The 13,638-nt window shown below is 42.7% G+C and overlaps 1 protein-coding gene across 4 annotated transcripts in view; it reads right to left on the reverse strand.

Moving 5' to 3' along the window:
• OSBPL10 (oxysterol binding protein like 10) overlaps positions 1–13,638 on the reverse strand; it is a 325,696-nt gene that overhangs the window by 250,116 nt on the left and 61,942 nt on the right. The gene's annotated exons all lie outside the window — the stretch shown is intronic.

A 13,638-nucleotide genomic window follows, 5' to 3' on the forward strand; every position in this document is an offset into this window, starting at 1 on the left:
CAAAGCTGTCCTGGGTCACAGGCAGTCCACAAGCTGAAGGTTGCACAAGCTCACACTACAACTTTCTTTCACCTTCTTTCCGAAGGAAGGTGGCCGCAAGCAGGGAACACACACAAGTTACGTCATTCTCCTTCTGTACATCTAGTTATATTCTGAAAGAGGTTGACTTGGTTTTCAAATAAGTCTCAACTTTTTTTTTTAAAGAAAGAAAGAAAAAGAAGAAGAAAAAGAATGAAGGAGAGGAAGAAAGAGGAAGAGGAAGAGGGAGAGAGAACGGGGGTGTTGCTTTATTGCCCAGGCTAGAATGTAGTATAAAAATGGGTTTTCCTGTAACTGTGCTTAATAACGAAGGCACCAAAAAAGTGAGGGAAGAAAATAGCAAACAAGCAGCCAACCAATATTTCATTTAAACCTGTAAGTAAGTGTGATGTGGTACTGATAAGTGTGTTTTGTGTATTAAAAGTGGAGAGTTCTGTAAAGGTTAAGTTTACTTGTTCCGGGTCTGAGTTCAAGTCCTGGATTTCGCTGTTAATTTTCTGTCTCATTGATCTGTCTAATATTGATGTTAAAGTCTTCCACTATTATTGGAAAACTTGATATATGTGAGTTTAATACTGCCATTTAATGTGATATCCTTTTAATCTGATATCCTTTCTTCTGCTTGATCAATTCGGCTGTTAAAACTTGTGCATACTTTGCGAAGTTCTCGTGTTGTGTTTTTCAGCTCCATTAATTCACTTGTATTCCTCTCTAAATTGTGTATTCTTGTTAACATTTCGTCAAACCTTTTTTCAAAGTTCTTAGTTTCTTTGCATTGGGTTAGAACAAGTTCTTTTAAGTCACAGAAGTTTCTTATCATCCACTTTTTGAAGCCTGCTTCTAATAATGGAACACACTCGTTCTCCATCAGGCCTTGTTCCGTTGCTGATGAGGAACTGTGATCCTCTGTAGAGGAAGAGGCGTTCTGATTTGGGGTATTCTCAGCCTTGTTAGGCTGTTTTCTTCCCTTCGTCGCAGATTTATCCATCTGTGGTCTTTATAATTACCGTCTTTGTAATTGGGTTTCTGAGTGGACGTCCAACTTGTTGATTCCCAGCACCGGAATCTGAGCAACGCACTGCGCCGACTAAATCAGCAGCATTAAGATTGATGGTGCTGTTCTGACTCTGCACCAAGAACCGACGCTCCGAGGCAAAACCGCCTCGCCAGCCAGAAGAGACACACTGGCGACCCGTGGTGCCCCTTTACTGGGAATCTCCTGGTGCGTGAGCAACAAAAATTCGTCTGAAAGTGTGGCGTCCTCTCGTTCTCTGCGCTTTCACTGGGAGCTACAATCCCGAGCTGCTAGTGATCAGCCGTCTTGGATCCCTCTCTCTCTCAAATAAGTCTCAACTTATCAGTACAGGCAGGTGCTAGATGGTCAGTCCCCAATAGGTAACTTCCCCTCATCCTCCATGCAGACAGACATTGACTAAAAATCGTAATTTTGATGGTTGCAAAACAATGTGAATGTACTTACTGCCACAGGATGGTATGCTTAAAAATAAGTAAAATGGTAAATTTTATTGTGTATATTTTACCACAATGAAGCAATGTTTGTTTTTTGTTTTTTAAGACTCTGTCGCCAGGCTGGAGTGCAGTGATGCGATCTCAGCTCACGGCAACCTCCGCCTCCCAGGTTCAAGCATTTCTCCTGCCTCAGCCTCCCAAAGTAGCTGGAACTACAGACACACGCCACCATGCCCAGCTAGTTTTTTTGTTTGTTTGGTTTTGTTTTGTTTTAAATACAAAATGGGACAGTTTTTGTATTTTTAAAAAAAAATTTAAGGCAAGGCTGGGTGTAGTGGCTAACACTTGTAATCCCAGCACTTTGGGATTACAAAAGGTTATAGCACACAAACATGGATGCACTGATACTGGGTTCTACATTCTAGAACCCAAAATAAGTTAACATGCAGAAACCAATGTGCATATTTTGTACAGCTCCCTACTCACATATTTCCTCCATTCTAAAGGCACATAAAATGTTCCTTCTCAGTTTGTCTTCCTAATTGTATGATTTGGCACGTGGAGAGTGAGCGGCCAGCCCACGGCCTCTAAAAACGGGAGGCAAGTGTAGCAACAGATTGGTTCTAAGCATTGTGATGCCTTTGTTCTCATGAGCAGGGCAGAAGTAAAATATCTGACACCTTTTTCACATACCAAACCTCACCCTAAATTGACTCAGTCTTTTATCACCACCCTCCAAAAATGATCATTTTCCACAGTCCATGGCTCGACACTGAGTATGTTAATCAATACAATAAAAATGCAAATGTCTGTTCCACTCAATACTCTTAAAGACTGAAGTGGACACTTTCGCAATCACCTTTCCCTGATAACATAAAAGCTCTCTAAATCCCTGATTAATTCCTCCTCTGGCACCTGTTAATCTCCCTTGCTCTTTCCAATTAACAAAATCAAAATCAACAGGTTTTAACATTTTTGCCAAAAAGACCAATTGTGTTGATTCATCCACCTGGTCCTCTCCTGCAACTAGTTGCTTATCTCTACTTCGCATCTTTAACTGTTTAATAAATATTTTCTTGTAAGCCTCAACTCCTATTAAAATATGCAGACTAAATAGGTGTTGTTAAATATATCTCTTTTGCTCTAATATTTAGATTTTAGAAAATCTATTTCAAGCCTCTTCAAAAGCATTTCTTCTAAATAATGTGAGGCCGTGTCTCCTTGCATTACTTTACTTCCCCTGAGCATGGCAATAATGAGACTCCGGGAAGAAGGTCAACAGGACGCTGGAGAATCAGAGACTTAGTCAGTGTCACAGCTGGGGTTCAGCATCTCACCGGTACCCACACTAGACCCCATACAAGAAGTTACATGAGAGTTACAGCGCCCTGTCATGGGGCCAAGGGCTTTGGCAAAGGAATTTAAGTGTCCAACTCCACAAGGAGTCCCAACCAAATGATAAAGTAATACCATCTTTTTTTTTTTTTAAAGAGGGAGTTTCGCTCTTGTTGCCCAGGCTGGAGTACAATGGCGCGATCTAGGCTCACCTCAACTTCCATCTCCCGGGTTCAAGTGATTCTCCTGCCTCAGTCTCCCAAGTAACTGGGATTACAGGCATGGACCACCACGCCCAGCTAATTTTGTATTTTTAGTAGAGATGGAGTCTCTCTATGTTGGTCAGGCTGATCTCGAACTCCCAACCTCAGGTGATTCACCTGCCTCAGCCTCCCAAAGTACTGGGATTACGGGCGTGAGCAACCACGCCCAGCGAAAGTAATTCAGTCTTTGCAGTCTTTACAGTGAAAAGTTCTTAATGAGGTGTCTTTTGCTATCTCGTGAAAAATGAAAAGAATAAATCCTTACTGCTTGACTACAGAGAAAAAAAAGTACAATCAAGAGCCTCTGTTAATTTACATGATGGGTGGGGCTTAGGACACCTATGCAAATAGGTAACTCCCAGCTGAGGACTACAGACACCCAAACCTCCTAGTCACTAGTAAGCTTTGTTTCTATCAAACAGCCAGCTGTTGAGAGTCTCTGAACGTATTCTGGTTCTGGAGGCTGCCTGATTAAAAATACAAAAACAGAAAAGAATCTAGCTGTTGAGACCTGAAGGAGCATCTTGGAGGCACAAACAGATCCAGTATGCTGACAATCCATCAATCAATACCTCAAAACACCTAACCTTGACTGGACTACGGCATTCTTTTATTCTCTTGGCTTCCAGTAGGATTACTGCATTAGCGCCCCAGAGCTGCTAAAGGACGAGGCTGACTTTGCTCCTTGGATTTGCTGTCAGCCTTAGTTAAGGTGTTAGAAACAGACACTTAAAATGCGTGATTATAGTTTAAAACGTTAAAAGACTGATTAAATTTGTAAGTGGTGCTAACAGTCTTAATAACTTTAATTTGTTAAATTTAGAAACTAAGTGAGGTTAATCAATGAATAAGTGAAATAATTTTTAACATGAAAATTACTACTTTGTAAATAAAAATTATCTACAAGTTGAGCTTAAAGTTCAAGAAATAGTAGGTTTTAAAATTTACTATTTTAATAAATAATGGAAAAATAACGACTTACTATAAATATCTCTGTTTGAACATAAAAGGCCTCCTCAGTTATTAAAAACACAATGACAATTCACTTAACCTTTATGTCAGTATTTTAAATTTTCTTTTTTGCTTTAAAAACTAGTGATAATGACAAAGTTAAAAGATAGCAAAACAAGTCCCCTAGAAATGAAATAAACATATTTAGAAGACACACACTGGAGCAATGGAGTTGTTTTTCTTTTCTGTTTTTTTAAGAGACAGAGTCTCAATCTATTGCCCAGGCCAGAGTACAGTGATGTCATCATAGCTCACTATAGCCTCAAACTCCTGGGCTCAAAGGATCCTCCCACCTCAGCCTCCCGAGGTAACTTCTGTGACCTGCACTTACACCTCCAGATGAGTTACTGGAACTAGAAAGTCTGAAGTAACTGGAAAACCACAAAAGGAGAATGACCAGCCCCTGTGGCGCCTAATTAACTTTGAGACATTCTTCTATTGTTTCTTATTCTGGCCTCAACTGATAAGGCAACTGGACTTTGTAACTGACCTTGGTCAACCTTGTGACTCCAGACCCTACAACCCCCTCCCAGCTTGAAAAACCACCCTAAACTGTAACTTCTGTATCTTTCCACTGCCTACCCCAAACTTATAAAACCAACTCCTATCCCACTGCCCTCCACTGACTCTCTTTTCAGACTCAGACTCTTTTGAGACTATTCACTGCCCGCAAACAGGTGAATAAACAGCCATGTTGCTCACACAAAGCCTGTTAAGGGAATCTCTTCATTCAGAGTGCACATAACACCTTCTACCCGAACGCCCTGTCCAGCCCACCTGGAAAGATCGCCTCTTTCATGGACTGTGTCCTCCTGCCCTCAGGTAGACTCTACCACTCCTTCTTTTGCCTCTTACACAGATTTCTATCATGACCTTTATAATGCTTTAGTGTTCAAGTAAATAAGTCTGACATATCAAATCCACTTAGAACAGCACTCTGCAGAGAAAAAGACCAAATTTAAAACATAGATAAATTCACTAAGATTTCTTTATTGCAAGTTACAGAAACTAATTTGGTTGACTGAGGATATATAGGGGTGACTTATTGAATGAGGTTTAAAGCATCTCACAGGAGCCAAGAAAGGTAGCCAGGGCTTAGGAAGGGCTAGAGCAAAGACTGGAAATCCAATCAGCAGAAAGGAAGAGTTCTCTCCCTCTGGTTCCAATCTCTCTTGCTCCAGACATGAAGATAGTGGTTTCAATTCCCAAGACGACACCTGTTAGAATTCCAGGAATGTGGGCACCCTGACTGGCTATCTCATCAATTCAAATTTCTCAGTGAATATCCGACTGGCCGCTCTCACCAGAGAATAAATATCATTACCAAAGGTCCACGGGAGGCAGTCCATGGAGAAGGAGGAATGGCTTCCAGAATGTACCTCCAAAACTGTTTGCTGAGTAAATAGCAATCACTACCCTGAGCTGAGGAAAACCAGGATGTACAACACAGGCAATACAAATCCATCCACCAAATCAGGCTGTGCAGGAAGCCTGGAATGAAGGCACTTTTTTATTGGAGGAAAAAGGCACCAACAGCGCAGACTGTGCACCACGGAGGTGGTGGTAAGGTAGTGCGTTTTAGCTTTCCTAACAACCTTCCATTTTATTCCAAAGAGAAGTCCAACTTCCTGTGCCCCCCCCCAGAGGAGCAAAATAATAGAATCATGACTATGAGTTCTGACTGGCAAGCCATTGTCAGTGGGTATTCGAGAGATTCAAATGTAAAGAATTTAAAATGCAGAAGATGGAAAAGGTAAAACTATACAGCCTTTAAAAGATTAGGGGTTGCTAGTGGTTTGCGGGGTAGGAGGAATAAACAGGTGAAGCGGCTGGGCGGTGGCTCACATCTATAAGCCCAGCACTTTGGGAGGCTGAGGCAGGCAGATCACAAGGTCAAGAGATCAAGACCATCTTGGTCAACATGGTAAAACCCTATCTTTACTAAAACACACACACACACACACACACACACACACTACACACACACACATTAGCTGGGCGTGGTGGTGCATGTCTGTAGTCCCAGCTACTCAGAAGGCTGAGGCAGGAGAATCACTTGAACCCAAGATGAGGAGGTTCAGTGAGCCAAGATCACACCATTGCACTCCAGCTTAACAACAGAGGGAGACTCCATCTCAAAAAAAAAAAAAAAGTGAAGCATGGGGAATTTTTAGGGTGGTGAAAATATTCTGTATGATACTATAATGGTGGATATGTGGCATGCATTTGTCAAAATTCATAGAACTGTACAACACAAAGAATGAAACTTGATATATGTGAATTTTAAAAGAAAAATCATTTAGGAAGTCAGGGGATCCTAAGAAAGAACCTAGCTGGTGACAAAAGAATCTAACTGTATTATAAATACCTACCTCCTTCAGGAAAACTGTTTCCCTTACTGAAACAATCTTGCTAAAGGAGGTAGGGGAAACAGTACTACCTAAGTGACTTTGGAAATGAGCGGCATCTGTAAGAGAAAAGGCAAAAGGAACAGCACATAAGAACTGTACTCTAGTTATGGCCAGGCGCAGTGGCTCGTGCCTATAATCCTAGCACTTTGGGAGGCCAAGGCATGTGGATAACCTGAGGTCAGGAATTCGAGACCAGCCTGACCAACAAGGTGAATCCCTGTCTCTACTAAAAATACAAAATCAGCCAGGCATGGTGGCGCATACCCGTAATCCCAGCTACTCGGGAGGTTAAGACAGGAGAATTGCTTGAACCTGGGAGGCGGAGGTTGCGGTGAGCTTGTGGCAGGCGCGGCCGCAGGGAAATGGATCTCTTGGACACCGAATACAGGAGGAGGGAGGGTTTTTTTCGGCCAGGAGCAAGGTGGCATAGTTGCCTAAGAGCCAAGTTCCCCTAACAAAGGAAGGTTCTGCCTTTATATAGGCTTACACTTTAGATGTTACACGTGGAAGAATCTTAGGTTTATAGCTTTACATATGAAAAGGGTCGGGTTTTCAGTCTCAGGAATTACATATCAAAAGGGTTTGGGTTTACAGTCTCGGGAATTACATATGAAAAGGTTTCGGTGTACAGTTTTAGGAATCACATACGAAAAGGCGAAGTTGATCTGAGATGCCTGGGTCTCCCTCTTCAAGCTGAGATTGCACCACTGCACTCCAGCCTGGGCAACAAGAGCAAAACTCTGTCTCAAAAAAAAAAAAAAAAGAAAAAAAATTATTCTGTAAATCTGAAATTGTTCTAAAGACAATAATAAAGCCTATTAATTTTTTTGAAAACTGGAAGGAAAGAGAAGAAAGACAGGACAAGGATTTACGCTTGTCACTTTTCAGACACAGCTGCAGCGATCTGTTCCCCCGGCTGGCTTCTTACATGGCTCTGTCTTGCCGGGGTGGAATTCTTCATCTCCACGCTGGCACACTAATCTGCGCAAACCTGCCTCAATGCTAAAATGTAGCTGCTGGCACTCAGCAACAAGAACCTTCTAGAGCACGAAACGGAAGCTATTTTTAAGTGATACCGGGAATTTCTAGAAACATTTTAAGCAATTGATTGTGAGGGCTTCACAGGGTATTAAAAAACCACTTGGAGCTTTAAAGGAGCTACTGAAAGATCAAAGAGAACCTCATCTGAACACTTCGCAAAGAAAGAACAAGGGGCAAGGTCCAGGACCGTAAATGACTGAAAAGCATTCCTCATTTATGTGAACTGGCTTCCTGGGGTAACCACTCTCCGCTTGCTGAAGAGTCTCTGAAGGCAAGCAGCCAGATCCTACAAAAAGCTGAGCTATCCAAGGCTGGCGGCGGAAAGGGGTGGGAGAGCTAAACCAGTAATTTGGTTAATTAACATTGTCCCTGCTTCACATATTGCTGTTGTACCTGGCGCTCTCTCCAAAGGTCCAGTCCCCACCCAAATACCAAGTACAGCTTGATGCTCATCACAGTGAAAGTCGTCACTGGAAAGGGAGTAAACAAACATGGCCATTTAATGAGAAGACACCAGAGGATTATAATAAGGAAATAAATGTATTAAACCAACCAAAAAACTACTTCTTTTTCTCCCTGTTTTTTTCTTAAAGACCAGTATGAGCCAGGAGCAGTGGCTCATCCCTATAATCCCAGCACTCTGGGAAGCCAAGGTGGGAGGATCGCTTGAGCCCAAGAGTACGAGACCAGTCTGGAAAACATAGCGAGACCCCCATCTCTACAAATAATTTTTTTAAATAGCTGATTTGGTACACACCTGCAATCCTAGTTACTCAGGAGGCTGAGGGAGAAGGATCACTTGAGCCCAGGAGGTTGAGACTGCAGTGAGTTATGATTGTGCCACTGCACTCCAGCCTGTATGAAAGGGCAAAATCCTGTCTCTAAACAACAGTAATGGGCTGGGCGTGGTGGTTTATGCCCATAATGCCAGGCTTTGGGAGGCAGAGGTGGGCAGATCATGAGGTCAGGAGATCAAGACCATCCTGGCAAACATGGTGAAACCCTGTCTTTACTAAAATACAAAAAAAATTAGCAGGGCGTGGTAGTGCGTATCTACAGTCCCAGCTATTCGGGAGGCTGAGGCAGGGGAATCACTTGAACAGGGGAGGCAGAGATTGCAGTGAGCTGAGACTGCACCACTGCACTCTAGCTTGGGCCACAGAGCAAGACTCCATCTCAAACAAACCAAAAAAAAAAAAAAAAAAAAAAAAAAAAAAAAAAAAAAACAGTAATGAATAAATAAAAGCCAAAAATATTCTATAATAGTTCTCTTTTTTGAAAATATTTGAAATTGAAATATATTTGTCAAGGCCAGGCGTGGTGGCTCACTCCTGTAATCCCAGCATTTTGGGAGGCTGAGGTGGGCATATCACAAGGTCAGTAGTTCAAGGCCAGCAGTTCAAGGCCAGCCTGGCCAACATAGTGAAACCCCATCTCTACTAAAAATATTTAAAAAATCAGCCAGGTGTGATGTTGGGCACCTGTAATCCCAGCTACTTGGGAGGCTGAGGCAAGGAGAATCGCTTGAACCCAAGAGGCGGAGGTTGTAGTGAGCCGAGATCACACCAGTGCACTCAAGCCTGGGTGACAGTGCGAGATGCCATCTCAAATATATATGTATATATTTGTCTTTTACAGCATTGACTCTGGAGTGGAAAAGGGTTCTTGGTCCACGGCCTTCTAGAGTGGGGAGAGCCCCACCACAGAGCCTGGGTCCAGCACCTTCCTTGTGAGGTCAGTATCAAATCCAGAGAGGAGACTCAAGACTTCCTGGAAGACAGAAAAGCCAAGTTCTAGAGCTTTATCCCTCTCAGGTAAAATCCTGGATAACAAAATGTCTCCCGTAAACTTGAAAACACAAGCCCAACTTGGAACAAATAGATGTACTAAAATCAGCATAATTTGGTCCATTCCTGAAACTATCTTAATCAGAGTAAAGATAAGAAAAATACTTGAGTGACTTGACTTGAATATTGAATCCAATTGGATCAGGGATTGGCAAACTTTTTCTATAAAGGCGCAGACAGTCGTTTTAGGCATCGCAGGCCATATGGTATTTGTCAGAACTATCCAGCTCTGCTGTTGAACCGCTAAGGCAGCTATACACACTACGTAGATGAATAACTGTGGCTGTGTTCCAATAAAACTTTATTTACAAAAACATACAGCAGACTAGAGGCTAGATTTCACCCACAGAATATACTTTGCCAAGTCCTAAGATAATTTCATCTTTTCTTTTCAACTAAAATAGTAGCCATTCATTCAAATTTCAGTAACGGAGCAAAATCTCATTCATTCCAAAGGCAAGAAGAAAGTGAAAATGAATAGAAGTCCCCTTTATACATTTCATAAAGAAATTCATTTGAGGACGGGTGCATTGGCTCAAGCCTGTAATATCAGCATTTTGGGAAGCAAAGGCAGGCGGATTACCTGAGGTCAGGAGTTCAAGACCAGCCTGACCAACATGGAGAAACCCTGTCTCTACTGAAAATACAAACATTAGCTGGGAGTAGTAGTGTAGGCCTGTAATCCCAGCTACTCGGGAGGCTGAGGCAGGGGAATCACTTAAACCTGGGAGGCGGAAGTTGTGGTGAGCCGAGATCACACCACTGCACTCCAGCTTGGGCAACAAGAATGAAACTCTGTCTCCAAAAAAAAAAAAAAAAAAAAAAAAGGCTGGGTGCGGTGGCTCATGCCTCACAACCTGTAATCCCAGCACTTTGGGAGGCCGAGGTGGTCGGATCATGAGGTCAAGAGATCAAGACCATCCTAGCCAACATGATGAAACCACATCTCTACTAAAAATACAAAAATGAGCCAGGCATGGTGGCACGTGCCTGTAGTCCTAGCTACCCAGGAGGCTGAGGCAGAAGAACCGCTTAAACTCGGGAGGCAGAAATTGCAGTGAGCCAAGATCGCACCACTGCACTCCAGCCTGGCGAGACCTCTGTCTCAAAGGAAAAAAAAAAAGAAACACAATTGAAAGTAACACAGTTGTGAACAGTACCTGGCTGTCACCAAACAAAACTCAGCCAAGGAGAACTGGGACCTTCCTTCTCTTAGAAGTAGTACTTGGGAGATGCATGCAACATATGGAGCAGACTGAAACTTCTCAAGGGCCAGATAAGCTCATTTTCTCCGTCTCTCTCTCCCTAACATACTCTTTTGCCCAGGAGCTGTTACTTGACTCTCAGGCTGTCGAGAACAAGCTCCACTTTCATTGTACGGCATGCAAGACCCTCCAAAACCCTCCACAATAGGTCCCAACTTTATCTCCAGCCATCCTCCACATCCCTTCCCATGCCCTAAAGTACTCTGACAACATAATACGACTCACTTGCACCTCAAATACATCATTTGCCCACAAACTTTCAAGTCCCCAGAACCTTACCAGAGTGACTGTTAAATTCACAACTCAAAGCAAAGCATTTGTTAGAGTGGAAGGAATGCTATTAATAATTATGCTGGGGCTGGGCACGGTAGCTCACACCTGTAATCACAGCACTTTAGAAGGCCAAGGTAGGCATATCACTTGAAGTCAGAAGTTCGAGATCAGCCTGGGTAACATGGTGAAACCCCATCTCTACCAAAACTACAAAAATTAGCCAGGCATGGTTGCGAGCTCCTGTAACCCCAACTGCTTGGGAGGCTGAAGTAGGAGAATTGTGTAAACGCGGGAGAGAAAGGTTGCAGTGAGCTGAGATTGCGCCACTGCACTCCAGCCTGGACAACAGAGTGAGACTGCCTTAAAAAAAAAAAAAAAAAAAAAAGATAAAAATAAAAATAAGTAATTATGCTGGGACAAGAAGCATAGCCGAAGGCAAACCATAATATAGCGTCCTTTAGCCTTAATTCATGATGACCTCTCTGTATGAAGGCCATTGTAGTTCACTCTGGTGAACTCCTACTCATCCGTCAAGACCCAGGTCAAGTATTCCCTCCTTTCCTGTTCTCTGCTGATATCTTTAGAGCAAAAGTAACCACTCTCTTATCTTTCTATTATAGGCTTTATTACATAGTATAAAGTATTGTATGTCTAGTTCTAGATCACATTTATGTTTCCTCTGAGGACAGTGATGTTTCCTCTGTATACTTGGCTTTGCCCTGGAGTTGGCTTATCAATTGTGTTCAACAAATGTTTATTCATTTTCCTATAATAACATAACCAATTCGCTCATAAAATCACTCTTCGTAAAGCATAAACTGGTAGTTCTCAACCATGGGTGATTTTGCCCCCCAGAGGATGGCTGCAATGTCTGGAAATATTTTTTATTGTTACAACCAGAGAAGATGCCATTAGCATCTACTGGAAAGAGATTGGGGATGCTGCTAAGCAGTCTACAATATACAGGCTGGTTCCCCCACAATGAAGAATTATCAGCCCAGGTGCGGTGGCTCACGCCTGTAATCCCAGCATTTTGGGAGGCCGAGGCAGGCAAATCACGAGGTCAAAAGATCGAGACCAGCCTGGCCAACATGGTGAAAACCCAGCTCTACTAAAAATACAAAAATGATCTAGGCGTGATGGTGCGTGCCTGTAGTCCCAGCTACTCAGGAGGCTGAGGTAGGAGAATTGCTTGAACCCAGGAGACAGAGGTTGCAGTGAGCTGAAATCGCACCACTGCACTCCAGCTTGGCAACAGAGCAAGACTCTGTTTCAAAAAACAAAAACAAAACAAAGAAACAATTATCTAGCCCCAAATGCCAATACTGCTGGGTTAAGAAGCCCTGGAAGAAACTTAAAATGTCAGCTCACTTCCTGATGAGATCACTATAAATTCTGGAATATGGAGATCGGAAGTCACAAAAATTTGCAGCACATATGCCATAAGCATATTCAGAAAACCCCACACTCGAGGAGTTACTGTAACATAAGACAAGTGAAAATGGCACAGGCTTGCTGTGGATGCCTGAACCGGTCTGAAAAGCAATACGGATACTCAGGGGTGCCCAGGGTGCTTTGAATGTTATTCTCATGCAGAGGTTACTACTTCAACATGCGAATGATACAGCACCTATGCAGAAGTAATAACACACTGGCACTTCCTCAGCCATTTACAAAATCAAAGGGAAAGTAGGCCAGGCATGGTGGCTCATGCCTGTAATCCCAGCGGGTAGATCACCTTAAGTCAGGAGTTCAAGACCAGCCTGGCCAACACGGTGAAACCCTGTCTCTACTAAAAATACAAAATATTAGCTGGGCATGGTGACACGCACCTGTAATCCCAGCTACTCAGGAGGCCAAGGTCCAAGAATAGCTTGAACCCAGGAAGCAGAGGTTGCAGTGAGCCAAGATCACGCCACTGCACTCCAGCCTGGGTGACAGAGTGAGACTTCATCTCAAAAAAAAAAAAAAAAAACCTAAAGGTAAAGTAAAAGCTACACACGCTGCACCCTTCCCGACTCATTGACATTTCAAATCTAAAATAAATTAAAACTGTATTCATTGCAAAAGTTGAATCTGAAACATTTTCAATTACTATGAGAAACAAATGCCACTATTATATGTTTAAAAAAAAAACAACTCCAGAATAGGGCCAGGCACAGTGGCTTACACCTATAAACCCAGCACTTTAGGAGGCCGAGGCGAGTGGATCACAAGCTCAGGAGATCAAGACCACCCTGGCCAACATGGTGAAACCCATCTTTACTAAAAATACAAAAATTAGCTAGGCATGGTGGCATGCACCTGTAGTCCCAGCTACTTGGGAGGCTGAGGTAGGAGAATTGCTTGAATCTGGGAGGCAGAGGTTGCAGTGAGCTGAGATCACACCACTGCACTCCAGCCTGGCGACAAAGCGAGACTCTGTATCAAAAAGAAAAAAAAGAAAAGAAACTCCAGAATATTTGGAGGTTATTTTCAATCACATCATATCTTAAAAGTAATTGCTAAATAAAAACTCGATCCTCAACAATTTAACTGTTTCCATTAGAACAAATCTCTTAAGCTGGCTTCCTTAGTAAAAGAAATCTGCACTCGTCAACCCTTGCTTGGTACATTTTCCAGATAACTGACTCAAAAAAGTTTCACACACTTCTCTGTCTTTATAAACGGAACAACCTAGAAC

Source organism: Saimiri boliviensis, chromosome 9 (genome assembly GCF_048565385.1).
Source record: "Saimiri boliviensis isolate mSaiBol1 chromosome 9, mSaiBol1.pri, whole genome shotgun sequence".
Lineage (NCBI taxonomy): Eukaryota > Metazoa > Chordata > Mammalia > Primates > Cebidae > Saimiri > Saimiri boliviensis.